General features: G+C 48.9%; 1 protein-coding gene across 4 annotated transcripts in view; it reads left to right on the top strand.

Moving 5' to 3' along the window:
* NOLC1 (nucleolar and coiled-body phosphoprotein 1) overlaps positions 1-17255 on the top strand; it is a 518787-nt gene that overhangs the window by 175917 nt on the left and 325615 nt on the right. The gene's annotated exons all lie outside the window — the stretch shown is intronic.

Raw genomic sequence — 17255 nt, 5'->3', positions numbered from 1 at the left:
TTATGCAGTATGACATGTTAGTCTGTGTTAGCTACATGATGTAAAAACCCAATGGCTGGTGACTGCAAAAATAGAATTTGCAGCCAGTTCTTCAGTTAAACACTTTTTCATATTGCAGTGGCTCTAAAGTCTTTAATTTTCATGTTAGTTTGTTTGATGGCATGTGTTGTTGCAAATACACATGCTTTCCATAAGTCTACCATCTAGTGTTGAGCTCGGAGTGTTGTTTTTCTTAGAAGAAGCTTTTTCGAGTCACAAGAACGAGTGACGCCTCCTCTCGGTGATAGTGCGCGTTGGCATCGAGTCCTTTATTAGATTGTTTTATTTCCGCGGTAGGGTTCGTATGTGTTGCCTCTCGCTCTGGTATATCTCGGTTTGGTACTATCTGAACTTCTTTATCTTTCCTTCAAACGTCTGTATCGTTTTTGAACGTGTTTTCCATACTACACTTCATCCGATTGTAGTGTCAGGATTGATTAAACGCCCTTCCGAGAGCCCGCGCGCTTCTCGGGCCTATGGCGTCACAGGCTCATGTATCGGACTCTGTTTTGATTCTGCCGTCGGTGCCAAGCGAAGTTCCCCTACACTGACCAGCATTCTGTGTGTAACCTCTGCCTCTCTATGGACCACAAGGAAGAAACCTGTGAGGCGTGGTGATCCTTCTGCTCCAAGAAGAGGCTGCGGCATCAGAGAGCACGTCCGCTTGAGATGGCATCGAAGTCGACCAAACAAACGCCCAACATTTTTGGTGAGGAACAGACGCAGACTGCGGTTTCCATCGCAGACTCCGACCATAACGCAGATGGGGACAGCCAAGTTATTCCTGCGGCACAGTACATGAGTACGCCAGCCCCTTCTGATAACCAAAAACATCCCAAAAAGTCCACACAAATGGGCTTGGGTTCAACACTGCTTACCGGCCATGGTTGGGCCAGAAAGTTACATCTCGACAACCGGCCCTTGGTGTCGAAGGAGACAAATGCTTTCATCCGAGCAGACTGCCATGCCTGTTTCTGAATCGAGTCGCAAAGTGGAGGCTTCCACTTTGGAACCAAAATGTTTCCATACCTCCTCAAAGCCGAAGCAGCCAAGCTCCTCTTCGGAGCCGAAAAAACTGCCATCTGCTTCAGAGTCTACTTTTTCGGCCCAATTAAAGCAGTCAGTCACTACGCTTTCGGAGCACACAACTATGGGAAGCAAATATGTTCCATCTACAAAGGAATCAGCAGGCATTAGGCCCATTCTTGAAGTGATGGACCATGAACAACGGAAAATACAGATTTAAAAAGTCACAGGGAATATTATTACCGCTCCTCCTTCAGTAACAGAGGAAGCTATCTTCCAAGAAAGTTTGTAACCTGGGCCTTCACCTGCAAAAATATTTAAGCACAAGGAGAAACCAAAGCTAGTACACCAGTCTTCTCTACCGCATTCTCCTTTGCTTCACACTTCTCCACCACCAACTTCACCTACACAGTATTCTATGCAATCTCCTGTCTCTTCACATGGGGATTATATGGGTGACAATATTTACAATGTAGACCCATGGGATGTATATGTTCTGATCCTATCACATCTAATGATCCTGATCTATATTCCACTAGGCCATCTCCACCAGAGCCTATAATCAGATGATTGCTACAGGAGCCACATACCAAAATGTGCAGCTGCACTCTGAACCCATAGGGGATGACTTTCTACTCAACACCCTATCCACTACACATAAACAGTACCAATGTGTGCCAAAGCTACCAGGCATGCTAAGACATGCTGATGATATTTTTAAAGAACCAGCAAAGGCTAGAGTACTCACACAGAGGGTGGACAAAAAATATAAAGCTGCACCATCAGATCCACTCTTCATAACACAGCAATTGCCACCGATTCCATTGTTAGTGCAGCTAGAAGAGGGCAGTCAGTCAGTCCACAGGGGATGTTCCTCCCACTGATAAAGAAAGCCACATATTTGATGCAGCAGGCAAAAAAGTGGCAACTCAATCTCCCAAACTCTTTTAGCCAGGTACGACAGGACCACTGGGACGCGATGCAGGAGTTCCTCCAATGTCTCCTTCCATAACCATACAAAAGGGCACAGCAGGTAGTGGCAGAAGGACAAACTACTGCTAACAATCAGATTAGATCCGTCCTAGATGCAGCAGACACATCAGCTAGGGGTATAAATACTAGTTATGATCAGGACGCATGCTTGGTTGCGGGCTTCAGGATTCAAACCTGAGATACAGCAAGCAGTCCTTAATATGACGTTTAACAAACAGCAGCTATTTGGACCAGAGGTGGATACCACCATTGAAAATTTTTAAAAGGACTCCGATACAGCAAAGGCCATGGGTGCCTTTTACACAGCACCTTTTCAGGGTACTTTTCGCAAGCCCCAATTCAGAGGGGGTTTTAAACCCCCAACATCAGAGGCCCAACAAAAGCAGGGACAACAGTATTATTCTAGGGGGTCTTTCCGAGGATCCTTTAGAGGATACAACTGTAGAAGTAGGGGCAAATCCACTGCCACAAGAGGTGACGCCACCTCATCAAAGCAGTGACTTTCTCTGCATCCCCACACAGCACACATCTCCTGTGGGAGGAAGACTTCAACATTTCTTCCATCAATGGCACAAAATCACAACAGATCAATGGGTACTGTCAATTATCCACAATGGTCATTACCTAGGACTCATCTCCACTCTACAAAACATTCCCCTCGCTCACACAAGCTTTCTCCGAAACACCTCGTTCTGCTAAAACAAGAGGTACAATCACTCTACTCAAAGGTGCAATAGAGGTAGTGTCTATCACGCAACAAGGAACAGGAGTATATTCTCTATACTTCCTCAAACCAAAAAAGATGGCGATCTCGGACCTCTCAATCAGTACATGCTCTCAGAGCATTTCCTCATGGTCACTCTTCAGGATGTCATTCCTTCGTTACAAAAACAAAACTACATGACCGCATTAGATCTAAAAGATGCTTACTTCCGTATTCCCATACATCCAGCACACCGCAAATACTTAAGGTTTGTGATAGCAGGCAAGCACTACCAATTCAAAGTGCTACCCTTTGGAGTAACAGCACCAAGGGTATTTACCACATGTCTAGCAGTAGATGTGGTATACCTCAAAAGACAACACATACGTGTCTTCCCATATCTGGATGACTGGCAAATAAAAGCCAGCACCATTCAAAACTGTCAACAGCATACACAATAGACACCCTACACAGGTTAGGATTCACAATCAATTACCCGAAATTTCACCTTCAGTCAGCACAAATTCAACTATATCTAGAAACAATTCTGAATACTCAGTCAGCATTAGCCTACCCAAACCCACAACGAATCCAAATGTTTCACAATCTCATTTCCCGATTACAAGTCCCACAAACCTATACTGTAAGATTTGTCATGAAGCCATTAGGAATGATGGGATCATGCATAGCAATAGTGCCCAATGCACGTATAAACATGAGACCACTACAACAGTTCTCTCGCAACAATGGTCTCAGGCACAGGGTCAGTTACAGGATCTATGACATCAACTTATCAAAAGGGTGACTGTAGGAAGTTGGTTCTGTATGTACTATTTCAAAGTAAGAAATAGCATGCACAGAGTCCAAGGGTTCCCCTTAGAGGTAAGATAGTGTCAAAAAGAGATAATTCTAATGCTCTATTTTGTGGTAGTGTGGTCGAGCAGTAGGCTTATCAGAGGGTAGTGTTAAGCATTTATTGTACACACAGGCAATAAATGGAGAACACACACTCAAAGACAATTCCAGGCCAATAGGTTTTTATATAGAAAAATATATTTTCTTAATTTATTTTAAGAACCACAGGTTCAAGATTTACAAACAATACTTCAAATGAAAGGTATTTCACTTAGGAACTTTGAATTAGCAAAATAGCATATACAGTTTTCACACAAATGGCAAGAAGCTATTTTAAAACTAGACACAGTGCAATTTTCAACAGTTCCTGGGGGAGGTAAGTGTTTGTTAGTTTTGCAGGTAAGTAAACCACCTACAGGGTTCAAAGTTGGGTCCAAGGTAGCCCACCGTTGGGGGTTCAGGGCAACCCCAAGCTTACCACACCAGCAGCTCAGAGGGTGCAGAGGTCAAAGTGGTGCCCAAAATGCATAGGCTTCAATGGAGAAGGGGCTGCCCCGGTTCCAGTCTGCCAGCAGGTAAGTACCGCGTCTTTGGAGGGCAGACCTGGGGGGTGTTGTAGGGCACCGGGGGGGGACACGAGTCAGCACAAAAAGTACACCCTCAGCGGCACGGGGGCGGCCGGGTGCAGTGTGTAAACAGGCGTCGGGTTTGCAATGTAGTTCAATGGGAGACCTAGGGGACTCTTCAGCTATGCAGGCAGGCAAAGGGGGGGGAAGGGGGGGAGGGGCTCCTCGGGGTAGCCACCACCTGGGCAAGGGAGCGGGCCACCTGAGGGTCGCTCCTGCACTGGAGGTCGGATCCTTCAGGTCCTGGGGGCTGCGGGTGCAGTGTCCTTACCAGGCGTCGGGTCTTTGAAGCAGGCAGTCGCGGTCAGGGGGGGCCTCTGGATTCCCTCTGCAGGCGTCGCTGTGGGGCCTCAGGGGGGTCAATTCTGGCTGCTCACGGGCTCGCAGTCGCCGGAGAGTCCTCCCTGTAGTGTTTGTTCTCCACAAGTCGAGCCGGGGCATCGGGTGCAGAGTGCAAAGTCTCACGCTTCCGGCGGGAAACGTGTGTTCTTTAAAAGTTGCTTCTTTGGTGCAAAGATGCTTCTTCCTTGGAGCACAGCCGCTGTCCTCAGGAGTTCTTGGTCCTTTTAGATGGAGGGTAGTCCTCTGAGGCTTCAGAGGTCGCTGGGCCCTGTGGAACGCATCGCTGGAGCAGTTCTTTAGAAGTGGGGAGACTGGCCGGTAGAGCTGGGGCCAAAGCAGTTGGTGTCTCCGTCTTCTCTGCAGGTTTTTCAGCTCAGCAGTCCTTCTTCGTCTTAGGTTGCAGCAATCTATCTTGCTGTGTTCTGGGAGTCCCTAAATACCTGATTTAGGGGTGTATTTAGGTCTGGGGGGTTAGTAGCCAATGGCTACTAGCCCTGAGGGTGGCTACACTCTCTCTGTGCCTCCACCCTGAGGGGAGGGGGGCACATCCCTATCCCTATTGGGGGAATTCTCCATCTGCAAGATGGAGGATTTCTAAAAGTCAGTGTCACCTCAGCTCAGGACACCTTAGGGGCTGTCCTGACTGGCCAGTGACTCCTCCTTGTTTTTCTCATTATCTCCTCCGGCCTTGCCGCCAAAAGTGGGGCCGTGGCCGGAGGGGGCGGGCAACTCCACTAGCTGGAGTGCCCGCGGGTGCTGTAACAAAGGGGGTGAGCCTTTGAGGCTCACCACCAGGTGTTACAGTTCTTGCAGGGGGAGGTGAGAAGCACCTACACCCAGTAAAGGGTTTACTAGCCACAGAGTGATAAAGGCACTCTCCCCATGTGGCCAGCAACATGTCTGGTGTGTGGCAGGCTGCTAAAACTAGTCAGCCTACACTGGTAGTCGGGTATGGTTTCAGGGGGCATCTCTAAGATGCCCTCTGGGGTGTATTTCACAATAAAATGTACACTGGCATCAGTGTGCATTTATTGTGCTGAGAAGTTTGATTCCAAACTTCTCAGTTTTCAGTGTAGCCATTATGGTGCTGTGGAGTTCGTGCATGACAGACTCCCAAACCATATACTCTTATGGCTACCCTGCACTTACAATGTGTAAGGTTTTGCTTAGACACTGTAGGGGCATAGTGCTCATGCACCTATGCCCTCACCTATGGTATAGTGCACCCTGCCTTAGGGCTGTAAGGCCTGCTAGAGGGGTGACTTATCTATATATATATATAGGCAGTGCGAGGTTGGCATGGCACCCTGAGGGGAGTGCCATGTCGACTTAGTCATTTTCTCCCCACCAGCACACACAAGCTAGCAAGCAGTGTGCCTGTGCTGAGTGAGGGGTCTCCAGGGTGGCATAAGACATGCTGCAGCCCTTGGAGACCTTCCCTGGCATCAGGGCCCTTTGTACCAGGGGTACCAGTTACAAGGGACTTACCTGGATGCCAGGGTGTGCCAATTGTGGACACAAAGGTACAGGTTAGGGAAAGAACACTGGTGCTGGGGCCTGGTTAGCAGGCCTCAGCACACTTTCAAATCATAACTTTGCCTCAGCAAAGGCAAAAAGTCAGGTGATAACCATGCCAAGGAGGCATTTCCTTACCCCCCCCAAAACGAAAGAGGATGAGACTAACTTTTCCCAAGAGAGTCTTTTTCTAAGTGGAAGAACCTGGAAAGGCCATCTGCATTGGCATGGGCAGTCCCAGGTCTGTGTTCCACTATAAAGCCCATTCCCTGTAGGGAGATGGGTCACCTCAACAGTTTTGGATTTTCACCTTTCATTTGCATTAGCCATCTGAGAGGTCTGTGGTCAGTTTGAACTACAAAGTGAGTACCAAAGAGGTATGGTCTCAGCTTCTTCAGGGACCAAACCACAGCAAAGGCCTCCCTCTCAATGGCACTCCAACGCTGCTCCCTGGGGAGTAACCGCCTGCTAATGAAAGCAACAGGCTGGTCAAGGCCATCATCATTTGTTTGGGACAAAACCACCCCTATCCTATGTTCAGAGGCATCAGTCTGCACAATGAACTGCTTGGAGTAATCTGGAGCTTTGAGAACTGGTGCTGTGCACATAGCTTGTTTCAGGGTGTCAAAGGCCTGTTGGCATTCTACAGTCCAGTTTACCTTCTTGGGCATTATCTTGGAGGTATGTTCTGTGAGGGGTGCCACTATGGATCCATATCCCTTCACAAACCTCCTGTAGTACCCAGTCAAGCCAAGGACTTGAGTCTGGGTTTTTGGAGCTGCCCAGTCCAGAATAGTCTGGATCTTGGGCTGGAGTTGCTGAACTTGGCCTCCACTTACAAGGTGTCCCAAGTAAACCACAGTTCGCTGCCCTATCTGACATTTGGATGCCTTGATAGAGAGGCCTGCTGCGTGCAGGGCCTTCAAAACCTTCTTCAGGTGGACCAGGTGATCCTGCCAGGTGGAGCTAAAGACAGCAATATCGTCAAGATAAGGTGCACTAAAGGACTCCAAGCCAGCAAGGACTTGATTCACCAACCTTTGGAAGGTGGCAGGGGCATTCTTTAATCCAAAGGGCATCACAGTGAACTGATAATGCCCATCAGGTGTGGAGATTGCTGTCTATTCTTTTGCTCCTGGTGCCATTTTGATTTGCCAGTTCCCTGCTGTCAAGTCAAAGGTACTTAAGTATCTGGCAGCACCTAGCTTATCAATCAATTCATCTGCCCTTGGAATGGGATGGGCATCTGTCTTGGTGACAGAATTAAGTCCTCTGTAGTCCACACAAAACCTCATCTCTCTCTTTCCATCTTTGGTGTGAAGTTTGGGGACTAAGACCACTGGGCTAGCCCAGGGGCTGTCAGAGTGCTCAATGACTCCCAATTCCAGCATCTTGTGGACTTCCACCTTGATGCTTTCTTTAACTTGGTCAGACTGTCTGAATTTATTTTATTTTTTTCATTTTCTTTTTATTGATAATAACACAATGTGGTACAAAGTCAGCTGGGATCAAGGTCCCGGAATTTAGAAATAATTGCACCCCAGAGATATTAGAGAATTAAAGAAATTGGAAAACGCATAAGGCACAAACAAAGTGTAATTCTTACTTTGAATTCCTGAGGTAGTGTTCTCTTCCAACATATATTAGGCGATTGCGGGGGGGGTTAAAGGAAATGAAGATATAAGGGTAGAGGGTAGGTTGTACCTACTCAAACGAGGGGACGGGGGGTTTTGCTTGGGAAGAACGTGGCGTCGCAGTAGTAGTGTGTCTCTGGGTTTCCATTACCAAAAAAAAGGGGGGGGGGTGTTGCAGCGCGGATAGTGGGGTTTGTGGCTCTTGTCAACTCTGTGGCCAGTTTCAGCTGGAACCAGGTGTCTGTCGAACGACGTGGGGGTAAGGGTCTGGCACGGAGGTCTGTTTGGAGTGTTGCTGGAGGGCGATATGTAGGCTCTAGTGGGTTTGTGGAAGGAGACGTGGGAGTAGGGGACGAGGGGGAGAGAGAGAGAGAGAGAGAAAGAAAAAATAAAAAGAGGAACAGTTGGGAAAAGGGGAGGAAAGGGAAGAAAAGAAGGGAAAAGAAGAGAGAAGGGGAAACAAGGGGAGAGAATGGAGAGGGAGAGGGAGGTGCGAGTGCGAGGGTAGGGTAGCAAGGGGGAAAGGATGGATGTGAGGGAGGGGAAGGAGAGGGGAGGAAGGAGGAAACAGTGGTGGTTCCGGGTAGGGCACTATTGCCCCCTTGTAAGGAAGGGAGCCCATACCTGCGTGAATATTTGAGCTTGATCTTGTAGGTTATAGATGATTCGTTTGTGTGTGGCAGTGCGGGTCATGGCTATGATCCATTCCTCCGGAGTTGGAGGGGTCTCTGACCGCCAGTGTCTGAGTATGCAAATTTTTGCAGTAGCTAGTGCTGTGTGCAACAGTCTCTTGTGTGGTCTAGAGAGATCTGGTAGAGAGGTCGTATCTTGCAGAAGTATAAGGGCAGGAGTGAGTGGTGAAGGAAGTGACATTACTTCAGCCAGAGTGGAGCTCACAGCATCCCAGAGTGGTCGTACTGTTGTACAGTTTACCTGGATATGCATCCGGTCACAAGATGTCTCTGGACATTGCTAGCAGTTCGCGTGCGGGAGGAGTCCGGTCCTATGTAGTTTCGCTGGAGACCAGTGCCAGTCATGTAAAATTTTGAAGAGGCAGAATTTCAAGCGTGCCTCCCGGGTACCTCTATCTAGTGCCTCTAGGATAGCTTCCCAATCGTCTGGATCTAGATTTTGTTGCAGCCGGGTTTGCCACCAGAGGCGTAATTTGTCTGAGAGCGGCTGGGAGTAGAGTCGTTGAATAATTAGATCATAGAGACCCGACATTACTCCCTTGTATTGCCCCCATTGCTGCAGGTAAGCCACTATAGGTGAAGTCAGGGACCCCCGTAGGGAAGATGTATTCCCCCGGGAAAGGCAGTGCTTAAGTTGCATAAATCTCCATTCCTGATTCGGGTGTAGGTCGAACTCCTCCCGTAACTTGGGGAATGGTTTGAGCACATAATTTTCTAGGACCTGTGAGAGGGTGAGGATGCCTGCCTGCTTCCACTGCGGCCAATTGAGTACCTCTCCACCTATGCGTAGGCCACTGTTGTGCCACAGGGGCGCTTGGGCATCTATGAGGGGGTGAACTCCAAACAGTCGGTGGGCCTTTCACCAGGATGCCCTGGTCGCCGCCAGGATAGGGTTCACTGAGTTAGTGGCTGGGAAGTCTGCACGGTAGGGTCCTCCGAATCCTTCATTCGCAGCTAGGAGTCGTCTTTCCACTGCTATCCACAAGGGAGGGTCTGGTATATTCGATAGTGTATTGGATAGCTGGGAAATTTGGAGGGCTAGGGAGTAGTGTTTCACCGATGGGACTCCCATTCCCCCGTTTGTGCGACGGGCCAAAAGTTTAGCTGGTGATAGCCGTGATCGTATTGTGCCCCATACGAATGATCTAATTAGTGCATCGATGCCTCGTAGTGTGGAGAGGGGCACTTTTAAGGGAAGGAGACCTAGGATATAGGTGAAGCGGGATACCGTCGCCATTCTAACCGCTTGTACTCGGCCCCACATAGAGAGGCCTAACTGGGTCAGTTTCGCAAAGTCCAGTTTCGCCCGCGTAATGAGTGGGTCAGTGTTGTCCGCCACCATGTGTGCCAGTCCTGGGTTGACAAGCACTCCCAGGTATTTAAGACGTTTTGGCGTCCACCGAAATGAGTAGCCTAGGGATGCTGCTTTTGTGATTACTCGCGATAGCGGAAGTGCCTCGCTTTTGTCCCAGTTGATGCGGTATCCCGAGAGGGCTGCGAAGTCCTTCGATTACCTCTAATAAGGCTGGTATGGATCTTTCTAAGTCTGTGAGTGTTAAGAGAATGTCGTCAGCGTAAAGGTATATCTTGGAGGTGCCTTCGGGTAGTGGTAGGCCGGTTATGGAGGGGGAGTACAGAATGGCTGCCGCCAAGGGCTCCATTGCCAGCAGGAACAGGAGGAGCGAGAGGTGGCACCCCTGCCGTGTACCCCTCCGGATAGGGAAAGGATCCGAGAGGAAGCCCCCGCACTTGACTCTGGCCGCGGGCTATTTGTAGAGCATTCGTACCGTAGAGATAAATTTGCTGCCCAGACCGAATCTCACCAGGGCCGCGAATAGGTAGGGCCATTCTATGCGATCGAACGCCTTTTCGGCGTCTAAGGACAAGGCCAGTGCCGACTCCGGGGAGTCTCTGGCCATCCATAAGGTGTGGCATAGGGTGCGTAGGTGGTTCCTAGATGTGCGGCTCGGCACAAACCCCACCTATGTATAGTGTATTAAGGACAGGATTACTTTTCGTAGTCTGTTTACCAGGACGCTTGCTAGAATTTTAATGTCCCCTTTTAGTAGAGAGATGGGCCGGTAGCTGCCACATAATAAAGGGTCTCTCCCAGGCTTCGATATGACAGCTATTGTAGCATTATTGGATATGGCCCCTAGCGTCTGTTTCTCGCAAGCTTCGTTGAGGGCTTCGCATAAAATATTGATCGCCTCTGTCCCTACCCATTTATAAAATTCTGCCGGGTATCCGTCCTCCCCAGGTGATTTGTGATATGGGAGGTCAGAGATGACTTTATCTCCTGCCTGCTTATTTCCCCTTCTAATAGGTTACGGCTCTCGTCTTTTAGGGAGGAGAGGTCAAGTTCTCTAAGAAGGTGGCAGCTTGCGCCAGGTTGGTAGTTTCAGGCGTGTAGAAGTGCCTATAGAACAGGGCAAATTCGTTTGCAATTGCCTGTGGGTGAGTCAGTATGCCCCCGGAGGGGGAACGAATGGCTGGGATGGATAAAGCGGTTGTTCTTTGACGGAGTTGGGCTGCCAGCAGTCGTCCCGCCTTCTCACCCTGTTCATAGTGTCTCGCTTGGAGCGTCTGTAACGCGAATTCGCCCTGAGTGGTGTACAGCTCATTAAGGGCCATATGGGCTCGCTCTAGGTTTCGGCGGCCTAGGAGGGAGGGGTGTGTTGTATATTGTCTGGTTAGTCGGCGTATATCGAGTTCCAATGCCACCTGTTGCTCTTTTCTGTCTTTATTCGCTATCGCCGCGTCCTGCATGCGCTGTCCCCGTATCCGAAGCTTTGGCTGCGGCCCACATGGTTCGGCTTGAATTGTCCTAAGTTGTCTTGGGCGAAAGTGGTCGCATGATCCTGTAGCTACAACTTACCTTGGGGGGATCGATAACGATGAATCACTAATCTCCAGGGTTTTCGGCCCGGAGATACCAGGCCAAAGCGAATGCCTACAAATACTGGGGAGTGGTCTCAAAGGCCTCCCTCCAATATATCGACCTCCAGGGTGTGGGCCACAAGGTTGTGGGATAGGGGGAAATAATCAATCCATGATTGGGTACCATGCACCGGCGAGAGAAAAGTAAATTCTCTGTCCGCCGTGTGAGTCAGCCTCCAGTGATCAACTAAACCATTGTCCACGAGTATGTCAGTCTGTATGGCTCTGTCTGCATTATTGCTCGTGTCCAGGGGCCCCGTCCTGTCCAATGCTGCGTCCCTAGCTAGGTTCCAGTCTCCTCCTATAACGTAACGGGATGCCCCTATCTCGGTCAGAAGTCGGTTGAGCTGAAGGAAAAAGACGTTTGGGACCTGTTGGTGCATAGACTGATCCCACACACAATGTTGAGTCCCCGATTTTCAGTTTGGTGAATGCGTATCGGCCCTCGGGGTCAGTCCACGATCTGACGACCGTGAAAGGGAGGGTTTTACGTAAGAGGATCGCCACCCCGCTCTTTCTTGGGACATTCTCCGTACCGGGTGAGGGTGGGTTGCAGCTAAACAGGACGGTACCCACCCAGTCACGTCGCAATCTATCAGATTCAAGACTGTCTAGATGTGTCTCTTGTAACAAGGCGATGTCTGTCTGTTTAGAGTTAAGGTGGGATAGGACTTTTTTCCGTTTGAAGTGGGTGAGACCGTTTACATTCCATGAGATAACCCGGAGAGGTACTACCGATGCTCCCATTGGGTTGGGCATCCTTGCTTCCTGTGTCAGCCCACCCGTGGGTATGAGCTTGGGGAGGGTGGAATACACTGTATAAACTGAAGAGGACGCCGGGAGAGGAGAGGGAAAACGACAGGTACGTAGAGCATGAAGGAGAGTTGAAAATAGAATAAAAAGGAGACAGTGAATCAGTGGAGGAAATAGAGTAGAAGGTAGAGTAGGAAGAACGGGATACGGGTCCCGAATTACACAAACTTTAACCGGCAGGTCTAAAACCTAGCCCGAAAGAGCATCGGGGGGGCTGGGCTACGAGGCACCCCAGACCCCTCGTGTAGGTGTCTCCAGTCATGTCGGCGGGGGAGCGTGTTTTGGCTGTATCCCGGGGAGGGGTTGGGGAAGAAGGGACAGGGGCAGGTTCTGCTTTTACTAGGGTCACTTCCCCGTGATTGTTCTGAAGGGTTGCGGCATGTATATACCCTGGGACTTAGCATCTGTAGTCTGTTCTGCTTTGCACCAGCTCCCATCGTTAGACTACTACTGCGCCTATTAGCAGGCCGGGACCTAGAGCCCAAACCTAGTTCAGAGGCATTTAGTCCCACCCCAGTTAGGGCAAGCCAGTGATGTGCAAGAGTGTTGCGTCAATTCCCAAACTTCCCGGAGAGTATATTGGACCATGATTCCAGGTGGAGGAAGTGATATGGGGTATGATAAGTGTTACCAGACATGAGGGGGAGAAAGGGGGGGGGGGGGGTAGTGAAGAACAAGAGCGATCGGGAGCCATCAGAAACTATCACACAATCGGAACAGTCTAAGCAGTCTGAGGCGGTCAAAGCCTACTTGGGGGGTGGGGGGGGGGGTTGGTTCTCAGCGGTACAATGCCTTAAGAGTATACGTGAAAGAGTACTGTAAGGAAATGCCTCCTTGGCATGGTTACCCCCTGACTTTTTGCCTTTGCTGATGCCAAGTTATGATTTGAGTGTGCTGAGGCCTGCTAATCAGGCTCCAGCACCAGTATTATTTCCCTAACCTGTACCTTTGTTTCCACAATTGGCACACCTTGGCATCCAGGTAAGTCCCTTGTAACTGGTACCCCTGGTACCAAGGGCCCTGATGCCAGGGAAGGTCTCTAAGGGCTGCAGCATGTCTTATGCCACCCTGGGGACCCCTCACTCAGCACAGACACACTGCTTGCCAGCTTGTGTGTGCTGGTGGGGAGAAAATGATTAAGTCGACATGGCACTCCCCTCAGGGTGCCATGCCAACCTCACACTGCCTATAGGTATAGATAAGTCACCCCTCTAGCAGGCCTTACAGCCCTAAGGCAGGGTGCACTATACCATAGGTGAGGGCATAAGTGCATGAGCACTATGCCCCTACAGTGTCTAAGCAAAACTGTAAGGAAATGGCTCCCTGTTGCAATTACCCCCCACGTTTTGCCTGATACTGATGCTGACTTGACTGAGAAGTGTGCTGGGGCCCTGCTAACCAGGCCCTAGCACCAGTGTTCTTTCACCTAAAATGTACCATTGTCTCCACAATTGGCACACCCTTGCATCCAGGTAAGTCCCTTGTAACTGGTACCAAGGGCCCTGATGCCAGGGAAGGTCTCTAAGGGGTGCAGCATGTCTTATGCCACCCTAGGGACCCCTCACTCAGCACAGACACACTGCTTGCCAGCTTATATGTGCTGGTGGGGAAAAATACCATGCCAACCTCACACTGCCTATGGCATAGGTAAGTCACCCCTCTAGCAGCCCTTAGGCAGGGTGCACTATACCACAGGTGAGGGCATAGGTGCATGAGCACTATGCCCCTACAGTGTCTAAGCAAAACCTTAGACATTGTAAGTGCAGGGTAGCCATAAGAGTATATGGTCTGGGAGTCTGTCAAAAAGGAACTCCACAGCTCCATAATGGCTACACTGAATACTGGGAAGTTTGGTATCAAACTTCTCAGAATAATAAACCCACACTGATGCCAGTGTTGGATTTATTAAAACATGCACACAGAGGGCATCTTAGAGATGCCCCCTGTATTTTACCCAATTGTTCAGTGCAGGACTGACTGGTCTGTGCCAGCCTGCTGCTGAGAGACGAGTTTCTGACCCCATGTGGTGAGGGCCTTTGTGCTCTCTGAGGACAGAAACAAAAGCCTGCTCTGGGTGGAGGTGCTTCACACCTCCCCCCTGCAGGAACTGTAACACCTAGCAGTGAGCCTCAAAGGCTCAGGCTTCGTGTTACAGCACCCCAGGGCACTCCAGCTAGTGGAGTTGCCCGCCCCCTCCGGCCACGGCCCCACTTTTGGCGGCAAGGCTGGAGGAGATAATGAGAAAAGCAAGGAGGAGTCACTGGCTAGTCAGGACAGCCCCTAAGGTGTCCTGAGGTGACTCTGACTTTTAGAAAATCCTCCATCTTGCAGATGGAGGATTCCCCCAATAGGAATAGGGATGTGCCCCCCTCAGGGAGGAGGCACAAAGAGGGTGTAGCCACTCTAAAGGACAGTAGCCATTGGCTACTGCCCTCCCAGACCTAAACACCCCCCTAAATTCACTATTTAGCCCTCTTTGTGCCTCCTCCCTGAGGGGAGGGGGCACATCCCTAATCCTATTGGGGGAATCCCCCTTCTACAAGATGGAGGATTTCTAAAAGTCAGTCACCTCAGCTCAGGATATCTTAGGGGCTGTCCTGACTGGCCAGTGACTCCTCCTTGTTTTTCTCATCTCCTCCGGCCTTGCCACCAAAAGTGGGGCCGTGGCCGGAGGGGGCGGGCAACTCCTCTCGCTGGAGTGCCCTGGGGTGCTGTAACAAAGGGGGTGAGCCTTTGAGGCTCACCGCCAGGTGTTACAGTTCCTGCAGGGGGAGGTGAGAAGCACCTCCACCCAGTACAGGCTTTGTTACTAGCCACAGAGTGACAAAGGCACTCTCCTCATGTGGCCAGCAACATGTCTGGTGTGCGGCAGGCTGCTAAAACTAGTCAGCCCACACCGGAAGTCGGGTATGGTTTTAGGGGGCATCTCTAAGATGCCCTCTGGGATGTATTTTACAATAAAATGTACACTGGCATCAGTGTGCATTTATTGTGCTGAGAAGTTTGATACCAAACTTCCCAGTTTTCAGTGTAGCCATTATGGTGCTGTGGAGTTCGTGCATGACAGACTCCCAGACCATATACTCTTATGGCTACCCTGCACTTACAATGTCTAAGGTTTTGCTTAGACACTGTAGGGCATAGTGCTCATGCACCTATGCCCTCACCTATGGTATAGTTCATCCTATCTCATCTTCACCAAAACAAATCCTCCTGTATCTTCTTCACTTGTTAAAATTTGGTGTGGTCCACTCATCCATTGCATTGCACTTGGCAGCATTATTACGATTTTGAAGATAAGTCACCTTCCCTATGGTCCAGCAGGTTGGTGAAACAGTTTCTCAAAAGACTTTTCAAGGTGTTTCTGTCTGTAAAGAAACCTCCCCCTTCGTGGCATCTTATGAACAATGAATGAATGGACGAATTCATGCATGAATAATACTTAACAACCCATAATACTAAGAACATTCTTTCCCAATCCATGGCAGAAAAGTCATTACATGTAATAGATGTTAAAAGATCTATCAAGTTAATCTTAAACAGCACTAGACAAATCCGTAAAACGGATCAGTTGTTTGTGGCTTATGGGATTCTTCAGAGAGAGTTCCCCGTTTGAAAGCAAATTATTACAAAATAGATTGCAGCAGCTATCCGGTTTTGTCACAGACAGGCAGGAAAACCTTTAACACAGAAGGTTGAGGCTCATTCTACCAAAACTCTTTCTACTACCACAGCTCTTTGCGGTTGTTGCAATTCAACAAATATGCAGAGCAGCAACAGGGTTCTACAGGAAAAACTTTACGCAGCATTGCTGCCTGGATTCTTTTGACAAGAGCGATGCATCTGTGGGACAAGCAGTGGTTTACCATTTCTTTAAATACTGTGAGCCATTTCTGGTTATCCCAGTAGAGGCAACTCTTATTTCCTCTTAGTTACCCACTTGTGCTGGAAAATCTAAGGGACTGAAGTCTCTGTAGTGATGGTTCTAAAAGGGTGTGTTGCCCGATTGGCTGGCCTTTGGATCTTTTTGAATGATGTTAATAAGCTATTAAAGTGAATGTCTTTTAACATTAACATCTATATAGGTTTTTCACTACTGCTTTCTAGTGTACCAGAGGAACTCCCATTTCGACCACGGGGCATGATTAAAGCATGTGAATCTATGAAAGATACCAACTATGGCGCACTACAGTTACAGGTGCGTTAACTATTTTCATAGCCTCGAAGACCATCACTGCGCAGTTTGGCAGTGTTTTGTGCTTTGCCTAGCTTTCTCCGGAGGTCAGATTCCCGCCCCTGTGCGTGGTCACCACCTTGAGAGTAATCTTTCCCCCATTGGGTCTGGACACAACATTTGAAGCTCTGCGACCCCCCCGTAAAGAAGAGTGACCTAATCTAATTATCGAGGACACTAGAAAAAAAATTCCACCTTGAAGGACATGAATACTTATGTTGAACAGTAGTTATAGAGGCCTAAGCAGGAACTACCTCACATAGTCACTAGGGAGGGAAACACCCTCAGCATTTAAGGAGTTAAGAACATTTGAGCCGTTCACAAGAATGGAAGTTCTGAGAGAGGCAAATTGTCCATCTCTTGAGCCTCTTAATCCGATGGAAGAGATTTTAAACTTGGTGTTCTGACAAGAATGTTAATCCTGCTGCATGCCAAAAAGTTGCCATGTTTGCTTCATTTGGCCAAATCTGGTTTACATTTTTTTTTTTTTTTTTTTTTTATTAAAGTCCATTTGATAGCCTTTGCTGACTACATAAAATGTCCTTCAAAAACCTCTGTTTTTGAGATCCCATTTGTTAATTACTTTTTTTAACACATCTATCCCAACCTCAAGGCCTCCCCTCCCCCAATACATCGACCATCTCCCTCCTGGGTGTTAAACTTTGTGCTTTCTTGTATAATGCGTTCTCCATTTGAACCTATCGGTTAAGCCTCTTTACAACATCCTTCTTGGAAAGCTACTTTTCTTGTGGCTATCATATCAGCACACAGAGTTAGCAAGATTGAAGCGTTACACTATCATGAACCATACACAGTATTCCATAGCATGAAGTTGTCATGAGA

This window comes from Pleurodeles waltl, chromosome 6 (assembly GCF_031143425.1).
Source record: "Pleurodeles waltl isolate 20211129_DDA chromosome 6, aPleWal1.hap1.20221129, whole genome shotgun sequence".
In the NCBI taxonomy this organism is placed as follows: domain Eukaryota; kingdom Metazoa; phylum Chordata; class Amphibia; order Caudata; family Salamandridae; genus Pleurodeles; species Pleurodeles waltl.
The sequence above is the reverse complement of the archived record's forward strand: the minus strand, read 5'-3'. Positions and strand labels throughout refer to the sequence as shown.